Below are 22,893 nucleotides of genomic sequence, written 5' to 3'. Positions count from 1 at the left end.
AAGAGAGAAATGGAAAGGCGGTTAGGATCCACAAAGGAGTTATGGTCCAGCAGTGTGTGAGCATCTGTGTGTGTGTGTGTGTTTGTTTGTTGGTGAGAGTGAGTTATGGACCAGAGTATTTGTGTGTGTGTGTGTGTGTGTGTGTGTGTGTGTGTTGGAGAGACTGAATTATAGACCACCGTGAGTGTGTGAATGCCTTTGCTTGTGTATGTGTGGTGTTTATGTGAGTGTGTGTTCGGGAGAATGAGCGGGGCGACTCGACTGGCTGGTAAGTCAGGCTGGCTGTTTGCAAATGCACACCATTTTACACCAAAAATAATTCAGTGGAAATGCATGGATTCCAGTTTCTTCCAGTAGCAGCAACTGGAATCAATGCATTTCCACAGAATTATTTTTGGAATCTGATCCCTTATCATACCTGTTCATTCTTACTCGTCGCTCGACTTATCGTGACTAAATTCAAGATGGCTGCAAACGCTAAACAAGATACTGTCTGTATAAATCGTCTTGTAAGTAAACCACCAGTGCTTTTTCAAAGTTCTCAATGTCTCGTTTTAAATGTCAGGGCCCTCGGAAGTCTACCAATGAAGTGTGGAGATACATTGAGCCTTTTAAATGGTGTAAAACAGTGATTTATTTGCATGGCTAGCCCGATGCGAAGCACCACCATTGAAAAAGCTGTTGGTAGCATCGGCTAACTAAGCCAGATTTTTGGAGTGCAGGGGACAAGCCGAGATGGGCTATGAGACATACGTTCACACTCGGTATCATGTTTCAATACACTTTAGGTCAATATCACACCGGAATTCTCCTTTAATTACTTTTTTCTGCTGTTAGTGAATGTGTGTGTGATGTCTGTATGCTACTAAGACCTTGAATTTCCCCTGGGGATCAATAAAGTATCTATCTATCTATCTATCTATCTATCTACTGTATGGACCACAGTGAGTGTGTGTGTATGTGTATGTGTGTGTACAGTATGTGTGTTTGCTTGCCTGTGTATTTGTTGGTTAGAATGAGTCATGTGCCAGTGTGAGTGTATGTGTGTTGTATGTGTATCTGCCTTGTGTGTGTGTGTGTGTGTGTGTGTGTCTGTGTGTGCATTGTACAGTATGTGTATCTTGTTTGTGTGTGTGTGTGTGTGTGTGAGAGTGTGAGTGTGTGTGTGTGTGTGTGTGTGTGTGTGTGTGTGTGAGTAGGTAACCTGTGCATGTGCATGTGTTTGTTGGTGAGAGTGTTGATTCATATACAGTACTCCAGTAAATGTGTGCGTGTGTGTGATGGAGTACAGTCCACAGGTGACCACAGCCAACCTGAGAGTTGCTGGTTCTGAGCCATGCTAAAAAATGGTTTAATTACTCTGTGTGGGCTGTGTGTGTGTGTGTGTGTATGTGTATGTGTGTGTATGCTGAAGTGTGTGTTTCTGTGTATCTGTGTGTGTGTGAGTATGTGTATGTGTGTGTGTGTGTATGTGTGTGTGTGTGTGTGTGCCCGCGCATGTACCTGTGTGTGTGTGTGTGTGTGTGAACAGCTTGCATGCCTGGCATGCGAGTGAGAGGGTGGTGTTGAGTGTCAGAATTAAACTGTCCCCCAGATGCCACCACAGCCCTGTGTGTGGCCTCCTGAGCAATGTCCATCTGTTCCCCACCGGCACCCACTCCTCTCCCCTCCAACCCACTCCTCTCCTTTAGACTCCTCTCCTCTGTTCTCCTCTCCTCTCTTCTCCTCTCCCCTCCTCTTCTCTCCTCTCCTTTAGACTCCTCTCCTCTCTTCTCCTCTCCTCTCCTCTCTTCTCCTCTCCTCTCCTTTAGACTCCTCTCCCCTCCAACCCTCTCCTCTCCTTTAGACTCCTCTCCTCTCTTCTCCTCTCCTCTCCTTTAGACTCCTCTCCTCTCTTCTCTTCTCCTCTCCTTTAGACTCCTCTCTTCTCTTCTCCTCTCCTTTAGACTCCTCTCTTCTCCTCTCCTTTAGACTCCTCTCCTCTCTTCTCCTATCCTCTCCTTTAGACTCCTCTCCCCTCAACCCTCTCCTCTCCTTTAGACTCCTCTCCTCTCTTCTCCTCTCCCCTCCTCTTCTCTCCTCTCCTTTAGACTCCTCTCCTCTCTTCTCCTCTCCCCTCCTCTTCTCTCCTCTCCTTTAGACTCCTCTCCTCTCTTCTCCTCTCCTCTCCTCTCTTCTCCTCTCATCTCATTTTTCCATCTCCTCCCCTCCCTTCCTCTCTCCCACCATCTGTCTTTCTTCATCCATCTCTTTGCTCTCTCTCTTTCACCCCCCCCCTCTACTCTGCACAGCGGTCATGGCCCTTCCTCACCCTTGTTTGTAAACTCTGTGATGGTCTTAATGAGCCGAGAGCTCTGCTGGGTGTGTTGGGGTAATACTGCCATCTTAAGCCTGGGCCTCCATCTCCATCTCCCCTCCTCTCCTGCTGCTGCTTCGGATGCCTGTCCTGCCCCCCTCCTGTCTCTGAGCTGCGGCAGCCACACTAGAGTTCCAGAGCTCTATGGAGCAGGAGCGCCCTCTGCAGGTGGCTCTAGGACCTGCATGCTCCCTTCATAAAACAGCAGCAAGTAGCAGCAGCCGTAACTGCAGTGCCGGAGGCTCAAATAATCAGCAGAGTGATGTTGTTGCCACAGAGGAGCATTTATCAAACGCCACCAGAGAGCCGCCTGCTGTAGTAGTGATTTCCCTTCTCTTAGTGGATCACACGATAATGGGGAGTCGGATCAAATGGAGTTAAACATAGAAAACATAATGGCTTTGTGGAGTGTGTGTGTGTATGTGGATGGCTCTTTACTTTACTGTAGATCAGTGTTAGCACCTTTGCTCACTCCCTCGACACACACTTCCTGGTTTGCATGTCTGTATCTCGTCTGGTATGTGTCTCATGTTGTGTGTGTGTGTGTGTGTGTGTGTGTGTGTGTGTGTGTGTGTGCTCGTGTGTGTCTATTGTGTGTTTACTGGTTTATGTTTTGTATGTGTGTGTCTGCCCACGGAGACTTAACACATCATCTCACACATCTAAAGGATTCAAGTGCAGTATGTACAATTGTTTTTCAAACAATTACTGACCATCACCAGAATCAAATCCAGATCCGAATCGAATTAGATCCAGACTATCTATAGCCTTACGAGCCAGACCCACACCAAGATGAAGGGTCTGGGAACTCACCATTGGCAGTGCTCAATCCAAGGGGCGAGATAAACGCAGAGTCTTTCCCTCTGCACGCAATAGGATAGCTACAACTCACGAGTCCCATGCGTTTTCCCACCAGCGGAGCTAGTTGGCTAGTTGATCAAACTTTTGGCAACTTAAAAAAAAAAAACAATTGTACATACTGCACTTGAATCCTTTAGATGTGTGAGATGATGTGTTAAGTCTCCGTGGGCAGACACACACATACAAAACATAACTCGAGTCGTGATTCAAAGACCACTGTTCGCCATCAGCAGCATCTTCTTTGTTTTCAAGTAGCAGGGAATTCATGCAGAACCATCACAACTCTGCAGTCATTACTGTAGGTTGAGCCCATCCACCAACTCTATACATGTGATTGGCCTGACCGAAGCTCGCAAACCAACAGAGAGTTGATAGACTACCCTGGCTGCAAATTACATTTGCTGCCGCTAGGGTGTGTCTAGATTTCTAGGCTAGGCTATCTACATGTAGGTCAGGGGTGGGCAAACTGTGAACTGCGGGCCGGATTTCATTTGGTTATCAGGCTGCTCGCTATGTTTTTTTCCTGCGATAGATGACGTTGGTTAGCTTTACTGCAAACTGCTTTTCACTCTTCTTAGAGAACGTTTACAATGTCAATGTCAAAACATCATGTTACATAGAGATGATAGGCCTACTCTTAGTTATCTCCTTTACAGCTGATCTAACTTGAATGTTCTGCTACTCCTAATTAGGAATGCGTCTGAGCGTTCACGAGGGAGAGAGTGGCAGGTTCATTGTTGATAATTGATATCTCCTTCTTATAAGAAACTTTTAAAAGGAAATCATGAAGGCAACAGTAGTTCCCACTACTGACCATTTATAAACTGTGAGAGGGCACAGCCATAGGTACAGCAGTAGCCATAGCGGAGCGGAGCTGGCAGAAGATCATTGAGAACTGAACGTGAATTGTTCTTAAAGCGACAGTGCACAAAATTACTTTTGATACTAAATGATAGGCTATGGTTTTTTTTTTTTTTTTTTGTGCCAGCCAATTTTCAATGTGACCCTTGAGCCAAAAAGTTTGCCCACTCCTGATCTAGGTAATGTATGACCATTTTATAGCTCTGACTTGAGAGTTCATTTCAACTGCTACATGTCTGTGTGTATTTCCACTGTGGTGTGAGTGTGAGAGTGTGTGTGTGTGTGTGTGTGTGTCTTTAGGTTTGTGTTTAAGTGTGTCTCAGTGTATCTCAACCTTTGTGTATGTGCCTGTTTGTGTGCCCATCTGTGTTTCCATATGTGTGAGTGTGTAAATATATGTGTATTTGTGTGTGAGAGAGAAGAGAGTGTGTGTGTGTGTGTGTGTGTGTAGAGCAGCCCTGTGGTTCCCTCTCATACAGGACATGTGTTTTCTGTCAGCTGAAGTAGAGTGCCACAGCATTCCCCTACACACACACACACACCTACACCTGAAGAGGTCAGCAGATCAACCTCCTACACAATAACTCATGCTTTCTCCCTCGTTATTCCCCCAACCCCCACACACACACACACACACCTGAACAGATCAACCTCCTACACAACTAGATGTACCGCAGAGCAGTACAAAATATGACCGCCGCCCAGTCCAGCACATTTTTTCCACAAAAAGAAATCATGCTGAAAGGCCTATATGATTCTAACTGTCTCACTAAATTGCATTATCCACACTCAATTCTCACTGGTATCTGCTAGACAACAAGTACCAAAACATGATTAGTTCATAGATTTCACATGTAAAATTCATTTTATACAACCCCACCTCCATCTTGCCTGTTCATAATTCTGAGAAATTCTTGATTGTTTGTGTTATGTTTATGTTATGTGTGTGTGTGTGTGTGTGTGTGTGTGTGTGTGTGTGTGTGTGTATGTGCCTGTGCATGCAAGCGTACATATGTCTACTGTGTGAGTATGTGTCATACGTATGATTACTGTGAATGTATGTGTGTGTGTGTGTGTATCTGTTTGTGCACATGAAATGGGTTAACATGACCCCTGGAGGCAAACATATGGAAAAAAATGGTCATCCTAGGCCCTACAGTTCTCAAGATATTCACAGAGAACTGTGTCACCCCTACCCTCCTTTCGGGGGTCCAGTCCAGCTGGGGGCTACAGATCAAAACGAAAAATGGACGGTTCAATGCTATCCATGTGGGGGTACATGCCCACCAAGTTTTGTGTACCCCGGTCTTTCAGTGTCCCGAATCCTTGTTGGTGTACGTCACTAAATGTACACATAAATTATTTTATTGTAAGGCCCCCATGAACGAAAAGTACACAGAACTTGGCATGCATTCGAGGGTGTCATAATGATCCTACACTTTTAATTTCGTGCAGTTTTGACCTTGTCAGCCAGATATTGTGATGAAAACACCTAATTTTTTGCTTTTGAATTTTTAACTAGGTGGTGCTATACATGAAATAAGTGGTAATGGGATGGGTTGACATGCCCCCTTAAGACCAACATACATAAAAAAAAAGGTGGACCTCCTAGGCCCTACGGTTCTCGAGATATTCACAGAAAACTGTCTCCGCCACCTACAGGCCAGTTGGTGTATAGTAACATAAATTAATTTATTGTGTGGCCCCCCATGAACGGAATTCCACAAAACTTGTCGTGCATACAGAGGGTGTCATAATGATCCTACACTTCCAATTTCGTGCAGTTTTGACTATGTTAGGTCACAGATACCTTCAATTACAACACCTCATTTTGACTTTTTTGTGTTTAACTAGGTGGCGCTATACATGAAATGAGTGGTTATGGAATGGGTTGACATGGCCCCTTGAGATCAACATACAAAAAAAAATGGTCCTCCTAAACCCTACGGTTTTCGAGATATTCACAGAAAACTGTGTCTGCCCTACCCTCCTTTCGGGGGGTCCAGTCCAGCGGGGGGGCTACAGATCAAAACGAAAACGATGGTTCCATGCTATCCATGTGGGGTTACATGCCCACCAAGTTTCGTGTACCCCGGTCTTTCAGTGTCCCGGGAATCATTGACGGAAATTTGGGCATGCGAAAAATAATTAAAAAAAAAAAAAAAATCTGACTAAACCTATATGACCGCCGCTTCGCTGTGCGGCGGTCATAATAACTCATGCTTTCTCTCTTTTTATCCCCCCCAAACACACACACACACACCTGTCTTTGACAGCCTCATTCTCTCTCTCCCCCCCCCAGCTTCTTCTGTCTCTCCTCGGTGAATGTAGGCCATGTCCTTGAACATGTACAAACGTATATGAATGAATCTAATTTGAAAAATAAGGTGCACTCAGTTGCAGGAATGTTCTACGCATATAATTGGTGAAGCTGCGAATCCTTGAAAACGTTGCAGGAACATGAGGTCCAGCAAGCAAGCTCGAGCCAGTGCTGTAAAGAGCTGAAATGCAGAGCAAAATGAATAGGAAATGTAGTTATCGACAAGGTTACAGAAATAATATATATTTTTTTTTAATTGTTATTATTGAAATAATGTCCTTTGAAATGTGTCCCCTCAAACTTTGCTTTTCTCAAAGAATCCTTTATCTCCTTTTCTAACAAAACCAAGTGAGGACGAACTTTTGAACAGCAATATTAATAAACATAACATAAATAAATAAATAAATAAATAAATAAACATTTATATTTATGTATGACCAAGTCCGCTTGAGGGGGATCATGATTTCTAAATCGTTTTTTAGAGAGTGAGTCTTCACTCTGCCTTTTTGTCTGTCTTGTCTGGAGAGGGCAGCATCCTATAGGCTAACCAATTTAAGAGTGTTTTTATTTTGCCATTGAGATGAACAAAGCATCGAGGCCGCTCACTCAGAGACTGTGTGATTCCATTAAAATCCTGTTGCCATGGAGATGCAGCCAGGTAACACAGAGACAAACAGTCTCGGCTCAAAGAAATGAGTTCATGTTCTGAGGAAACAAAATGTGGTACCTTGCTGACAAGTGTTGTACTCTTATTTTCTGTGTTCTGCAAAAGGTGACGCGCCAGATGGCTTAGAATTTGTCAGGGGGGAAGTGTTTCATAAGGTAATGTCTAGTTTAAAAATGTGTAGTTTAAAGACATTTAAGAGCAACTTGCAGGTTGGAAGCCCCTATAAAGCATATAGATAAACGATGAAGGAACTAGATTCTCAGAAAGAAACAAAAATTATAACTATGCCAGAAACAACATATTGTGAGAAAATAAATTCTGCCTCTATAATCCACTAAACGGAAGTGATGTAACAGACGGTAAATAGGTCAAGTTTAATGAATTGTGTAATGGATCCCGACATAGACTGCTGTTGATCAAACATCAATATAGATTGCCTTCATTTAAAGTTCTATTGGAATATTTACAATATTTCACGACAATTGGGCAGCATGGCAAATACCAATAAACTGTTTGACAGCCTATATTTCTTCTGTCGAGACCTTGGCAGAAAAGTTTCAAAGTTATTTATGAGCAGAGCTATGTAGATGTAGATGTCAGGAATGAAGAAGAATGAAGGCTACACTTCGGAGCGTGAGAAAGAAAGACATGTAAGACAGCATGGTATAGTGGCAGTAGCCTATAGCTTAGGCAGCTGCTATTACATGTCAAAACAGTAGCCTAGGCTACACTAGCGAACTAGCATGTAGGGAATGAAGCAGAAGGAAGGCTACACTTTTGGGGCGTAAGAAAGAAACACATGTAAGACAGCATGGTGTAGTAGCCTACATAGTGGCAGTAGCCTATAGGAGGAAAGAAACACATGTAAGACAGCATGGTGTAGTAGCCTACATAGTGGCAGTAGCCTATAGGAGGAAAAGAAACACATGTAAGACAGCATAGTGTAGTAGCCTACATAGTGGCAGTAGCCTATAGGAGGAAAGAAACACATGTAAGACAGCATGGTGTAGTAGCCTACATAGTGGCAGTAGCCTATAGGAGGAAAGAAACACATGTAAGACAGCATGGTGTAGTAGCCTACATAGTGGCAGTAGCCTATAGGAGGAAAGAAACACATGTAAGACAGCAGTGTAGTAGCCTACATGATGGCTGTTCAACATATGCTGCGAAGGCAGCCATCTTTATAAGTATAAGTATATATACTCTTTTGATAAGTATATATACTCTTTTGATCCCATGAGGGAAATTTCCCCGCTACAGTGAGCTGCCTGCAACAACAGCAGCGCTCGGGGAGCAGTGAGGGGTTAGGTGCCTTGCTCAAGGGCACTTCAGCCGTGCCTACTAGTCGGGGTTCGAACCGGCAACCCTCCGGTTACAGGTCCGAAGTGCTAACCAGTAGGCCACGGCTGCCCCAAATTGAATGAATATTCATTATTGAATGAATATTCCAACAGCATTCTGGGTGTAATACATAATGCAAGAACATAACACAAGGTGGTAGGATAGGGTATTACTAACACATACCAGCCTGGTCACCAGCATGACCATCTTGCACCAGCTATATCCCACAAGACAGGCTGGTCACACCAGCATGACCAGCTTCCTCAGATGGTCACGCCAGCATATCCAGCTGGTGGCCCAACCAGCTACACCAGCAGACCAGCAAGAGCTGGAAGAAAACCAGCAAAGACCAGCTAAAACCAGCTACCAGCATAAGCTAGTTTCTAGCTGTTTTTTTCAGCAGGGAAGTCCATGAGGTCACAACCCAAAACCTCCATGGGCCTAGTTGGGGATATTTGCCTCTCTGGTGGGCGGGGTTTCTTTGCACTGTGCATTTGGCATTCACTACAACTATTGATAAGATCAGTGATGTCATTCTGCATTTTTGGCCAGTAAACTGTACGGCGGGCTCGCTGAAGCGTGGCAGATATGCCTTGATGACCATCATGTAAGCGCTGTAATGTGTCTGCTCTCATTGTTGAAGGGACAATTACTCGACTACCTTTCGTTATGAGGCCATCCATGAATAAGAGCTCGTCCCGGAAACACCAGTAGCATTGTAATGTGTCTGGGAGGTCTGGCATACTTTCAGGCCAGCCGTTGCTGCAGTTGGCCTAACAGGGAGAGCACAGGATCACACTTAGTTTCCTCCTGCAGGTTTGCCTGTGGGTGTGCCTTATCTTGAGGACCTGAGCAATGCTGACATCTAAGTCTGGAATTGTCGGGTCTGAGCCAGGTTTGACCAGCCTGGATAATGTGTCAGCGAGAGGCACATGTTTTGCACCAACATACTTGACATGGACATCATAAGTGCGGAGTCTCAGAAGCATTCTCTGTAGGCTGATCGGCTTGCTGAAAATGGATTCTAGTGGTTTGTAATCAGTGTGGATGTCAACACGTCTTCCGAACACATACACATGCAGCTTCTCACATGCAAAAAGAAGAGTTCTCTTTCTATGTTTGAAAACTCACACTCTGTTGCGGTCAGTGACTTGCTTAGGAACTTTACTGGGCAGCCATCTTGCTGGAGCATTGCGCCAAGCCCTCTAAGTGATGCATCTGTCTGTGTGTGAGCTTCATTGCTTGTAATATCCCTGCTTTGACACTCTCAAACTCAGTTTGCATTCAACATTAGTGCAACCATGAATTAATTTGTCAACGATGAGAAAATCAGACTGCTCAGGGAAGTCAGCTTGTTTATGAAACTCAAGAATGCAGACATCCCAAGTCTCCCGGAAGTTCCGAAGAGACCGCATGTGCATCTGAGTGTAGCGCGCACACGACGGGAGAGTTTGGGAGAAAAGAGATAAATTAAAGCCCGCCTACACTGAAAACTGATTGGTTGATTTAGCGAAACAGGCCAATCAGGATGCTCACTGTCTTGGATGCGCTCAGGCACACACGCACCACCCCTCTCTCTCTCTCTCCCGTCGTGTGCGCGCTACATTCAGATGCGCAGTCTCGCATGCACGCTTTTGATCGCTCACTATAGATTCCGGGAGATTTTATCTAATTTGCGGGCGTCAGGGAGCCGCTATCAATATGCGGGAGACTCCCGGAACTTCCGGGAGACTTGGGATGTCTGTCTCTGGCTTCGCAAAAGTGCGTTGAGTGCGTGAGGATGCCATCAAGGCATGTGAGCAGCTCATCAACTGGGGTTACTTTACAGCCAGGGTCTTCAGCTTGCTTGGCCTCAACAAGTCGTTCAACATATGCACCTGCCCATATGAACACATGATTTAGCTTAACTTCGACATATTCCTCATGGAGGGGGCCATTAACAATTCACAAAACCTCTTTGTGCCACAGGCGATATTGGTTATACACATCTCTGGAGCTCCAATCGACTTGTGTTTGAGGTTTGTAATGCTGGGCGGCCATGGTTGACTTGCTCACGAATTTATAGGATATTATTCTTCGAGACATCTACATACCCATTGCAAAATATCACACAAAAGTTTGTACTGTTATCCTCCGCGAACACAATATGAACTGGCCGGATAGCGCCGTAATGTTCAAGTTTTGGGGTCACCATGTTCAACATATGCTGCGGCAGCCATCTTTATTGAATGAATATTCCAACAGCATTCTGGGTGTAATACGTAATGCAAGAACATAACACAAGGTGGTAGGATAGGGTATTACTAACACAGACCAGTGATAGGTCTCAGACCATTATCGACTATTACAACAGTGGCAGTAGCCTATAGGAGGAAAGAAACACATAAGACAGCATAGTAGCCTACATAGTGGAAGTAGCCTACTAACTTCACCGTGGTCTCATAGTCAACGACAAAACAGTTTTACACAGTTAATTATTTTTACTATTGACATAGCCTGTTAAAAGTTGTGGTTTATCATTTTAGAAATTCACAGATGATGACCCTATTCACTTATTTAAAAAAAATGTTTATTTGCTCCCACCCACATTAAAGGGACACCAGGCAACGTTTTCGTGTTAATTACTCTTCGGAAGTCGGTATATGGTTAATAGACTCATTACAGGGCGAATGAAGACTCTCTCGCCTGCCCCTACTGCCTGTAGGAAGAATATCCTGCTTGCAAGTTCAGTGTATTATACCCGCCGACTGAAGCAGGATCAGTTTACATCCTGCATCCACAGCACAGACGCAGACTAACGAAACGCTAGCGATTGTTGCAAACGTGTGTATAATGGCAGAGCCGGCGAAGAAGCAGCGAAAACCCTTGACAAAAGATGCAAAGAAAAGGAAAAGATCTTCAGACCGAGTCAAGTAGCCTACTGCAAAATCCAAAATTGACAAAAGACCAAGTTACAAACCTGCCAGAAAACACAGGATCCTGAGCTACAATGAAACACAAATGTTAAGATTCAGTACATGATAAAATGACACATAATCCCAAGTTGTTGTCTGACAAGTGCAGAACTACAGGGGCTCAGTATTCTCCCCCAAGCACTTTGGGATGCCTTGAGCCACATATTTTACATTCTAAGCATTCATTATACACCCTGTAGCTATGCTTGAACTTTAAACCGAAACTATGTTCATGCAATGTCAATGTCATAGTCATGTATGGTATGTCTTCTTCACACTGCAAAACTGCCCCATTAACATTATGTTATTTGAACACCTATGAAGTAGATCCATTTTTTTTGGCTGTATAACACTTGTATATTAATTTGCCGAACTGTCACGTTGTATCCGAGCTCTATAATACAGACGTTCAGAACGTAGCAACATTGTGGCATATGACGTAGATGGCTTTTAGCTAGATGGATGGCAGTAGGCAAAGTAAAATAGCGACGTTTCAAAGCTAAAGTTCATCAGAATCCTGGGATGTGCCCGCTTGACAATAGGAGAGATGGAACTAACGACTGGCCTTTGGCCGTAGCAACCATCCATTTAGTAACGGCAGTTTGTCCTGTCCAGTGTGTCGGGGAAAAAGTAGTTCTACAAACAAGACAGTTCTAGCGATTAAAATTATAACAGGAAATGAACACAAAGCAAGTGGCAACAGTGGAATAAGCGGGATAATGGACTCCACAGTGGTGTGTTAACAGAAATGAATGCACTTACGAGGTTTGCTCCGCTGTGCGTCGGGCTGTGCATTAATTTCTGTTAACAGACCACCGTGGAGTCCATTATCCCTTACACATTAACCTGTAGCCTACATAATCACTGTTGATAACTTCACTAGAGAGGGGAAACATTTTGTTAATGACTAGTTAACTACTACCTACAGCGTCAACTAGTGGTTGTAATAGTACACACACACACACACACACACACATTCTGGTTTGAGGTGCCGATTGTGTTTCATTAAGATTGCCCCCCATGTCTTCACTGACACCTCCACCACACCTGGTTTGGAATCTGACAAACACACGTGGGATAGTGAGAAACGTAATTTCGATCTCTTTGTATGTCTGGAACATGTGAAGAAATTGACAATAAAGCTGACTTTGACTTTGACTTTGACACACACACACACACACACACTGACAAAGTGTGACTATCACAAAACATTGACAGAGAATGTGACTATCAGGAAATACTCCGAGTGTCAGCAAAAACGACAGCAGGGAGTTCTTGGAATGAAGGAAAGCTTCCTTTTTTTAAAAACACCTATGATGTCCATTTGTATTTGACTGTTAGAGAGAATAAGGAAACACAATGTATTTTTCTGTAATGTAACATTTTGTCACACACATTCACAGACACACACACTCAAAGGGTTGGAATGACTGGTATTTAGATCCAACCTTCTTGTGTTTGTGTATAAAACTGTCTACTTTCTGTCTGTAACTTTACAGGAAGACAGCTACACACACACACAAACAGAGACTATTGGACCCAATACATCGGGTGAGTATTTTACAGCAGTTGTGTGCAGGTTTGCATAGTTTTTAGAATGTTGGCCTACTACGGCTGATTTTCGTTGACTTCTGAAGACATACCATACATAGCATATTGAATGACAAAACCAATTTGGGGTGTATAATGGCTTAGAACAGTGTGCCTTTTCTGTGGCAAGGCACATCCTAAATGTTACAAAAATGAAATGTACCATAGTACATTTAGTATCTAGCCATATTCAACCATTTTCTTTTTTTCTAGAATGGGCAACGCTTCTCTCACCATTCATCATCCCTCCAGTCTGGAGCACTCTATCACTGAGCCGGACCACGGAAAGGTTGTGGACACGACCCCCACCATGATCCGGATGACGCAGAGGGATGGTGCGTTGATAGGGTGTGGCGGTCGTGTCGTCTTCAGGAAGGTGTCCGAGCGTGAGGCGAACAGATACTCCGAGCTCGACTGCTTCTCTGCCTATGGGGGGAAAAAGAACGGCAGGCAGGCATGGACCAGGAATGACCTGAACCTCAAAAGTGAAGTGAAGTGGGCCAGTGATTCTGAAATGATCATCACCATCACATTATGAGGAAGAGAAAGATTGAAGGGAAAAAGACATAGAAATGGCAGATGCTTTGTGAAATGTTCTGTATGTGTTTGAGGCCAACTTTCTCACTCTATCTATCTCTCTCTCTCAGAAATACAAACTCTAGGTTACATAAATCACTATCTTTGTACTTGATTTGATGTTTGTGTTATCAGAGGTTGTATATGGGGTGGTACATTGTGTTCTACTCAGCGCCAGAGAACAGGTGCTGTCCAGATGGGAACTCTTTAGCTAAGCCAGATTTACTTACACACTGTGTTACATTCATTTAAGTGTTATACAATGATTCTGATATGTGCAACTGCACGTCCAGCATGATATTGATACGTACAAAGGCCAATCATTCTGCCATACTGGTTGATTCCTCTAATAAACTGTGATGCTTGTGAGAACACCATTGTTGTTGTACAACAGGGGGTACCCAACCTTTTTTGACCAAAGATCTACCGTTAAAGTTGAGTGTCTCAACAAAGGCAAATAAAAAGCTTAGTCATTACCCCATATATCGGTACATACATCAGTGTTTCCCATACACTGACTTATTTGTGGCGGCCCACCACAATATCAAAATTGACCACCACACAATGATTTTCTAGGTTGTACTACATTGTGCTTAAATCTGGTTAGCATCATAACCACGCTGTACTAATTTGTTAAAAACTGTTGCATTCAAGTTAATTCTGCAAACCTACCACCACAAATAGAGTTAAATTCTGTGGGAAACACTGCACATACACTACCAGTCAAAAGTTTAGAGACACTTAGAAATTGAATGTGTGTCCTCCACTGAATCCACCAGTCCATACCAAGTTTGGTTTTGATACAAGAATGTTGAGATATCTCACGTCCTGTTTGACGACATTGCAGCCATCTGACTCACCAAGAATCTTGTAGGGGCTGTTTTTAACTCATAGATTTTTTCAAATCATAGGTTTTCTGGGATGCTGAGATCATGTCTGAGGCGAATGAAGAGGTTGGGCGAAAAGTTAATATTGCAGTGGTCAAGGTGATGCTAATTTCTGGCCCAAAATGCAACCAAAAAATCATTATTGCTAATTTGAAGGAATCTGCTTGCACCATGTATGGAACACAGAGATTCCACTAAACCTTGCTTTACTATAACCTGATTGTAACTAGCAGAGTATAGCCGGGGTCATCCCTATGTTCCCCAGGTCCTATATGCCTATAGTATAGTCTATGCATCTGCACTAGCCTATTATTTGAACTCTTAGGTGATAAGTGAAACTAACTTCACCGTGGGGACACTCTGGTCAAGACCCTGCAACGCGTCAGAATTACTGACATGCACACTGACAGGTTCCACAGCCTCCGTACCGTCAACATCTTCAGGCTGATCGCTGGCAGACACACAAGTCACTAAAACAGTGGGAGCTTCTCGACCCACATGAGCTTTCAACAAGTAAACATGACACAGTCGAGTCTGGGTTCTACGGCCAGGTGCATCAACTACATAATTGCCGTCCTCAGCTCTCTTCTTTACTCTATATGGGCCACAAAACCAAGTGCTCAAGCTGCTGCCCCTCATGGGCAACAGGACCAACACAGTCCCCTGCCTTAAAAGTTCTGTCAACCGCCTTCTTGTCATAATGCGCCTTCATACGATCTTGCGCACCCTTGAGGTTATCGCGGGCCACTAGCGGTCACAAAAAGTCACCACATACTGCAGGACACTCCCCTCGGTAGGCTGTCTCACAAGGCGTTCGAGAGGGAGTTAAATCATTTAGAGACGAATGACCGCGTCGCAGGAAGTGCATCATAACATAGGGACGCCAGACCCTCTTGTAACAGCTGTACTCAGTGATACTGCAGACTCGTAAAAGTAGTTAGAAAATAAGGCAGAAAAACGACAAGTTTCCTCATGCTGCTTCCTTATGTTGGAATGTGCAAAAATGTACAAACAATCAAGAGGATGCCTTCTTGTATGTGATTTCTGCAACAGTGATACTGCAAACGTGTTGATAGCCTATTGTTGATTTAAATGCTGTAGCCTAAAGCATGTAGCCTAGCCTACAGAAAACACTTAATTGATGTGATATAATGATAACTTGTATGCCTACAATGGTTTATTAAACATCATAGTCATTTATTAGTCAGTCATCATGTTCATGTTAATGAATAGGAAGGACACCTAAACGATAGCCATAAACCAAAATTTCGCGCAGTATCTGCCGTGAGTCCCTATGCGTGAATCACAAGCTCCTTCCAGCTGACTGGCAGATCTCGTGGACAGTCAGTCGCGATCGATTATTTAATAAACAAATGTGAATTACTTAACAATAATAAAAAAAGCTTCTACCTAATGTGACTATTTTTTCCATGAACTGTAAAAGAAAACACGTTTTTTCCAGCTGTATTCTCCATAAAGAGTAAAGTAAATTATGTACTTATTTCCGGAATTGACGTCACTTCCTGGACTCGTCTGAGGCTGGTCTAAGGACTCGTCTGAGGCTGGTCTAATGGGTCTGAGGTCTCTCAATGACTTAACCCCTACTGAGGCGTTCTTTCACTAACTTCAAAGGACCTCTAACCTTGTGACCAAAGACTAACTCAAAAGGTGTGAACCCTGTGGACTCATTAACAAAGTCTTGGAGGGCAAACAACAGAAGGGGAAGAGTGACATTCCAGGGTGCTGTACAGCGTAGGTCTCTATTGTACTCTTTAGTGTCTGGTGATATCACTCAATGGCCCATCTTGGAATTACATCTTGGAACACATTAGACACAAAATTGGTGCCAGGATCCAACTGGATCTGCTCAGGAAGGCCAAAACGTGAGAAGATAGAAATCATCGCATCAAGCTCAAGTTTTGCCTTAATATCTCTCAATGACAATGGCCCAACACAATCAATAAGTACTCTTGAAAACGGTTCTGCTGTAACTGGAAGAGGGCGCAAAGGTGCTGGGGTAATCTTCTGATTAGGCTTTCCCCTACTTTACACACATGGCAGGATCAGCAAAAAAAACATCTTTTTGCAACTGGGGCCAGTAAAAGTGCTGAAGAATCTTGTTCTGCATTTTGTGAGTGCCTAGATGGCCAGCCATTGGGACCTCATGAGCCAAGCACAAAACCTCAGCTCGAAAACTCCTTGGCAGTACCACCTGCTCGACCACACTCCAGACCTCAGTGGCTGGACGGTCAACAGGCCTCCACTTCCTCATAAGAATATCCTCCCGCACATTAAATCCCTCAGTCATATCTCAGGACTCTTCTGAGCTAACTGCAGTCTGTCTAATTGACCACCAGATCACTCTTCTGACCTGCAATCAATGCTTCTCTGTCATACCGTTGAGCATCCGGGAGTTCATCCAGTGCAGCAAAGAACGTGCCAGATAAATCTACTGTTTCCCTCTCCCCTTGTGTTGCTTCCACTCCCTTCTGAGACTGAGAGCGGGTAACCACACAAGCTGGGAAGATCTCTGGACACTGCTTCTCCAGAGCCAGCATCTCCAGCGACTCACAAGGCACTGAACTGACAATAGGAGGCACGCTCACCAAATCACCAGGGGCCTCATGTACAAAGACTCATACTAAAACATTGCGTACGCACAAAAAAATCCTGATGTATGAAACTGTGCGTACGCAGCATTCCACGCAGCTTTTCTTTGTACATCCCAATTAACGTGAAATTAAGCGTACATGCACGAGCATTACACTCCACCCTCTCTCCTCCCTCAATCACACTCATTTTAATATGCTAACTAGAAGGCCACTCGAGAGCGCAGACCTCTGTGAAGACAAAATGGCCTATCCCGCAATATTAATAACAATGAAAACTCATTTGTGGATCCATTCATACTCAAACCTGTTGCAATTTGCAAAGTTTAATAATTGAAATCATCAAATGAATAAAAAAGTTTATTTCCAGCGAATGCGAGGTAGAAGTGCTTATCTGACGAAATGGCAAGAATCTTATGTCTTTATCATCTTAATTATTGTTATTAATTAATTAATAACAAAACAAAAACAGTAGTGTCAGAGCGTGGCAGTGGCTAGGCTGAGACCGTGGCAGAATTATTGGTCAGTCTGCAAGTAGGTGACAGGGTTCGCATAACTGGGTTGAATGCATTTGGACCATGACAACATAACTGCATTTATTAAAAAATCATTAAATAAATTGTGTCCAAGTACCACGCATCGTGCACCCGAATGGAATGAACTCAGTTGATCCAGGCCACCTCGCCACAACATTACGATTTCTGGATCATATCCCTATATTTGCACACAAGTGTGACAATAATGCAAATGCTTACTCAAGGAAAGTCAAAGAAGCCATGCAGTCAATCAGGGAAATATCTTATATTCGCACTTATTAGTCAGCCTTTCTATTCACATGCATGATCCTGTCCCATATGTATTTCTTTTAAAATGAACTATCGGAGATATGAAGGGAAAACACTCAGCAAATGTTAAGGCATGGGCAAATGCGTGAAGCCGACCCCATTTATCACAGGTTTTGTGGAAAGCTCTTCAGAATCTGAAATGTTTGATAACCAGTCATCAACAATCGCGTAACCAAATATCGGGGCTGTGTAGGCTATGTTTCACATTCCCTTTTAATTCTTATCCTCTAATAAGTCTACAGTTGTCATCATAGATAGGTTGTTGCATAACTTAGTAGAATTTAGCATGTTGCATGTCCAAATTTAGAAACATAGGCCTATCTTCAAGTGTTATCATTTTAATAACCCACGTTTCACAATATACTGTGCAAATAAAGGCCTAGACTCGCATCATATAATGTTGTTGCTGCATTGCCTCTAAAGTGTCGCCAACTGACGATACACATTAGAAATGTGCGTCGCCAGACATGAAGTTTGCGTGGAGGACGCACATTCTCACGTTCAAGTCAGTCTTCGTACATCCGGACGTGAGCGTGAGAAATGGCGTACGCAGCATTTTTGTGCGTACGCAAGCTTTGTACACGAGGCCCCAGGCCAAGTCATTCCCCACTAGGAGACCCACATTATCTATGGTCAAGGATGGCACCATCCCCACTGTGACATAACCACTGGTTGGATCTCAGAAGTACTTTGTGTAATGGGACTGCTCCATACTCACCCCCAAGGCCTTTAAACAGAACAGAGGCCTTCATGGATGTTTCATCAGTCAATGATACTGGCCCAGATAAAAATGAGACTGAGCTGAGGTAAAAGCCTTATATACCTCAGCGCACACTCCTACTGGAGTCTCACTAAATGACAGTACATCACTATTGGCCAGAAGACATGGTCCAATTTTCTTTCCCATTTTCATTTTTTTTTCAACACAGATTACTTTAGAACGTGTGTGTGTGTGTTTTCTCTTCTTAAACCTATGTCTTTACAAGTCCAACCTTGTTGGTTTCACCACAGCTCTCCCAGACCTCGTTCTAGGAGTAGATGGCAGATTACGAGCAGTCTGCATGGGTGATTCTGCAGGTGTCTGCTCAGGAATGCCATCCGATGTTGTCAGCTATTGCATCGCTCATAGGAATCAGGTGATGGCCATTGCGTCTCATTGTCCCATGAGGTGTATCCAAGGTAGGAACGCGGGGTGGTGTGGCTATGGATCACTGTTCCAGGTGTCCTGGTGGGAGATAATTGAGGTTGCGGGCGCGATGACAGTTGTGCGAAGGCGCCTCCCCATCGAGAGTTGGGCTGGGCTGTATCCGTTCTGCAGTGGCGTGACCCTGTATGACAGCAGAGTGGGATAGGGGTCTGCTGCCTTTTTGAGAAACTCCTTGATGGTCTTGACCGCCCGCTCAGCTTCACCGTTACTCTGTGGGGATTTTGGACTACTGGTGATGTGGCAGAAGCCATACGACCCTGCTAATGCTGCAAAAGCCATACCTGAGAACTGCGGCCCGTTGTCGGTCACCAGTGTCCCAGGAATGCCGTGGCGTGCAAGTGTAACAAAGGCGAACTGAGCTAGCATGCTAGTTGCGTGTACCTGGATGCACAATCTACCACGAGCAAGTAGGTCTTGCTTCCCAGCAAGAAAAAATCAGCTCCCAGCTTCTGCTACGGTCTGTCAGGATAGCTTGACGGAATTAGTGGCTCTTTGCTGTTCTGCCTTTCTTTGCAGCATGCACGGCAGTTGAGGACCAGCTCATTCAGCTGCTGGCTCAGGCCAGGCCAGCACACTGACTGTCTTGCACGCTCCATGCCCTGGTGGCCTACATGCAGTCTGGCCAGAACATCATTTCTCATAGCTGAGGGGATTACAAGCCTGGTTCCCTTCAATAAGAGTCCCTTATAAACGGTAAGAAATGCACATTCTGCACAGTGTGCTTTGAGTGGAGGTTCCTTAACGCTGTTCTCTGGCCAGCCTTCTTCACAAACACCACTGTATGTTCCCCTTGCTCCGTGTGTGAACGCCAATCCACGTAAAACATCATCCTCCTCATCTCCCATTCAATTAGCCTAGAAATCTAGACGCACCCTAGCGGCAGCAAATTTAATTTGCTGCCCGGGCTAGTCTAGCAACTCTCCGTTGGCTTGCGAGCTGGAAAAATTAAGCTAGGATAGGGCCAATCACATCGTGTATAGACTCGGTAGGCAGGTTTAACATAATGATTGATGGCAGAGTTGCAACGGTTCGGCATGAATTCCCTGCTACTTAAAAACAAAGAATATGGATTTTGCTGTTGGCAATGAGTTGTAGCGCTATCCTATTGCGTGCATAATGAATTTGAAAGACAACCGATTATCCTGCACCTCGGACTGAGCACTGCGAATGGTGAGTCCCCAGACCCTACATTTTAATATAGTGTTAATCTGGTTCTCCTTGGAGCTAATATTCAGATTACTTGCCAAGCGAAATCTTTCAAACCTTCGGACCTTGGTTGCTAGGATACGGGATGTCTGGATGTCGACGTAGTGATGCTAGCTAGCTAACTAACTAGCTATCCACTAACGTCAACCATCAACAGACGTCAATGCACAAGCTGTGTCAGGATTTCACCTTGAGAAGCTGCTGGTATGAACTTATACATCGTCTGCCAAGGGAACTCAACTCACCGTCTGCCACCGCCTGCCAACTTTCACACCTCTGCCATCTAGCTGCAGGCCTACATTTCGCCACTGAACTGTCCAGGAGCAACGTACAGGAACATCATGCAAGCGACTTTTTAATCACCATGCCGGAGAGAAGAGAGAGCCGCCCACGGCCACGGCCACCGCCCCCTCATCTGCTGGCTGATCTGCTCACCGGGGCCGAAAGGGGACTTGTGGACTAAACTGCTGGCGAAGCACTATCACCTGCCTGTGGACTTATTGAGTGTTTTTTGTTTGTCTTTATCTTTGTCTGCATGAGTGCTGAGTCTGTTTGTTTTATGTCTGGTCTTGTTCTGTAAGCCTACTGTATTTGTAAAGACAGGCTTGCTTTACTGTCTCTGTCTATTTGTCTGTTTGTTTATTTGTGTATGTCTTGGTGTGATGTCACAGGTACGCTGGTGATTACGGCACCTGTTTTGTGTCTTTTGTTATTTTGTAAATTGTTTGTTTATGTCTTGATGTCACAGGTACGCTGGTGACTACGCCGCTCCGTCCAGCATTGTTTGTCTTTATGTGTCAATGTCATGTGTGTGGAGCGCTTCGGATTGTACATTTTATGTATTTTTCCCCTTCCTCCTCTATAATGTAATGTATGTTATCTTATTATTTATTTATTGTACTTTGTTTTATTTTATTTATAGGCCTAGACCTATACCTACTACTTTTCTCTCTCTTTTTACTTCATTGTTTCTGTAATCTCGGCTTCATTGAAAATGAGAGCTTCCCTCAATGACCCTGCGTGAATAAATAAAGGTTGAATGAATGAATAAAATGAATGGATCCATTTGGCCCACTCTTGCAGTCTTAAAAACGCTCCGGGGAACACCGTCCCCCCACTTCTTGGAGCATTGTTTTGAGCATTTTAACAGGCATTTATTAATATAATAAGCGCTGTTACCAGTGATAACAACAAGTGCATGCATCACACAAATGTCTCCAATAAGGCTTCTTTGTCATAAAATTCGTTACATGAATGACCGTCATGCTGTTGCACTCCACCATGCGTAAGGCATTAGAAAGCTATGCAGGTCATCGTTCCGCCCTATTTAACAATGTAGCCTCATTGATAAGATAGGATAATGTCTAATGAAATATGCCACCTTGTGACACTGAAATGGGAATGCTGTATCAGCATATTAAGCACCAATTTTTATACTGTAATATTAATTTGTAATATTCTGTTTAATGTTTATGTATTTAGAACTAGGCCTACTGCCGACATCGAACACCGTAGTGGCACTTGACCTTAAAATAGCCCTCAGATGTGCTTAGCTGGAAAAGTGCTTAAGTCAGTGGCAGAATGCGCCAAGAGTTGTATACATGAGAAACGCCCAAATGTGACTGAAACGCACTTACTGTAGTTCCACTTTTCCAAGACTTACGTGCATAAGAGAATTTGCCCCTAAGAAGGCTGCATCTTTCAGTGCTACACTGAATTAGGCTCTAAGAAGGCTGCATCTCACACCACTACCCTGAACTAAGCTCTAAGAAGGCTGCAGGTTGGAGGGGGACGGGGGGGCGTAGTGTCCTACCCGAAACTAGAAAGTTGCTAGGTTGGTAATCGCCTACCCACTCAGACAATGGTAAAGAAGTGCCGTTCTTCATGTTATGAGGTTATGATCGAGTCATCAAAATGATGTTGGTTACGTTATGTCAAGGTCAAAAGACTGTTAAGGGTGCCTTTAATGATATGATGATATGATAAGATGATGGAGTTTGAAAAAGCAGTTTTGAAAATTTCAATGCTGATCTGACAAATGCGCCAAAGCAACTGAGAAAAACAGTACCCCATACAATACAGCGTTGAAACAGCGACGTGAAACACGGGGTCACCCAAAGCGAGTCTGGAAGCTTGAAAAACAACTGCATCGCAGGTTACCGGTCACAAGTTACAGGTGCTGTCCTATTCCTGGTATTAGTGTTTTGGAACCCTTACACCCTCACAAACTTGGTCACTTACGACTGATGTCAGTTACAGTAAGTGTGTGAGGTTTCAGGGCTTAGGGCATAGGGATGACATTGGGATTTAGCCATACTTGACCCAAACATACTATGTAGGTCTCCTCAGAGAGGAGAGGTTTTTTTTGCATTTGCAATTATTACCACTAGAGGTCAGCAAAGTCCGGGGGAACTAAATTGCGCTGTCATTGCCGATAATGAAGTTTACTGTGGAGTTGGTTACACCAATGCTCACAGATAATTTTCTTTAATTAAACTGATATAATAATGAGGCTTGTTTTAAGTAATAAGATAATGTTGTGCTGTATGTTTAAACAGAGGTGCAGATGCATAGCCCACAGAAACACACTTAAAGACTATTTTATCTATTCTA

General features: G+C 43.9%; 1 long non-coding RNA gene across 1 annotated transcript; it reads left to right on the top strand.

The window, feature by feature from the left end:
- Window positions 1–10,078: 10,078 nt before the first annotated feature.
- On the top strand, window positions 10,079–13,903 carry LOC125305215. Its single transcript, XR_007195358.1, has 3 exons — window positions 10,079–10,424; window positions 12,860–12,911; window positions 13,164–13,903. It is a non-coding gene; the product is annotated as an uncharacterized LOC125305215 (long non-coding RNA).
- Window positions 13,904–22,893: the final 8,990 nt, after the last annotated feature.

This window comes from Alosa alosa, chromosome 12 (assembly GCF_017589495.1).
Source record: "Alosa alosa isolate M-15738 ecotype Scorff River chromosome 12, AALO_Geno_1.1, whole genome shotgun sequence".
In the NCBI taxonomy this organism is placed as follows: domain Eukaryota; kingdom Metazoa; phylum Chordata; class Actinopteri; order Clupeiformes; family Clupeidae; genus Alosa; species Alosa alosa.
Note: the sequence above shows the minus strand (reverse complement) of the source record. Positions and strands in the feature narration are given on the sequence as shown.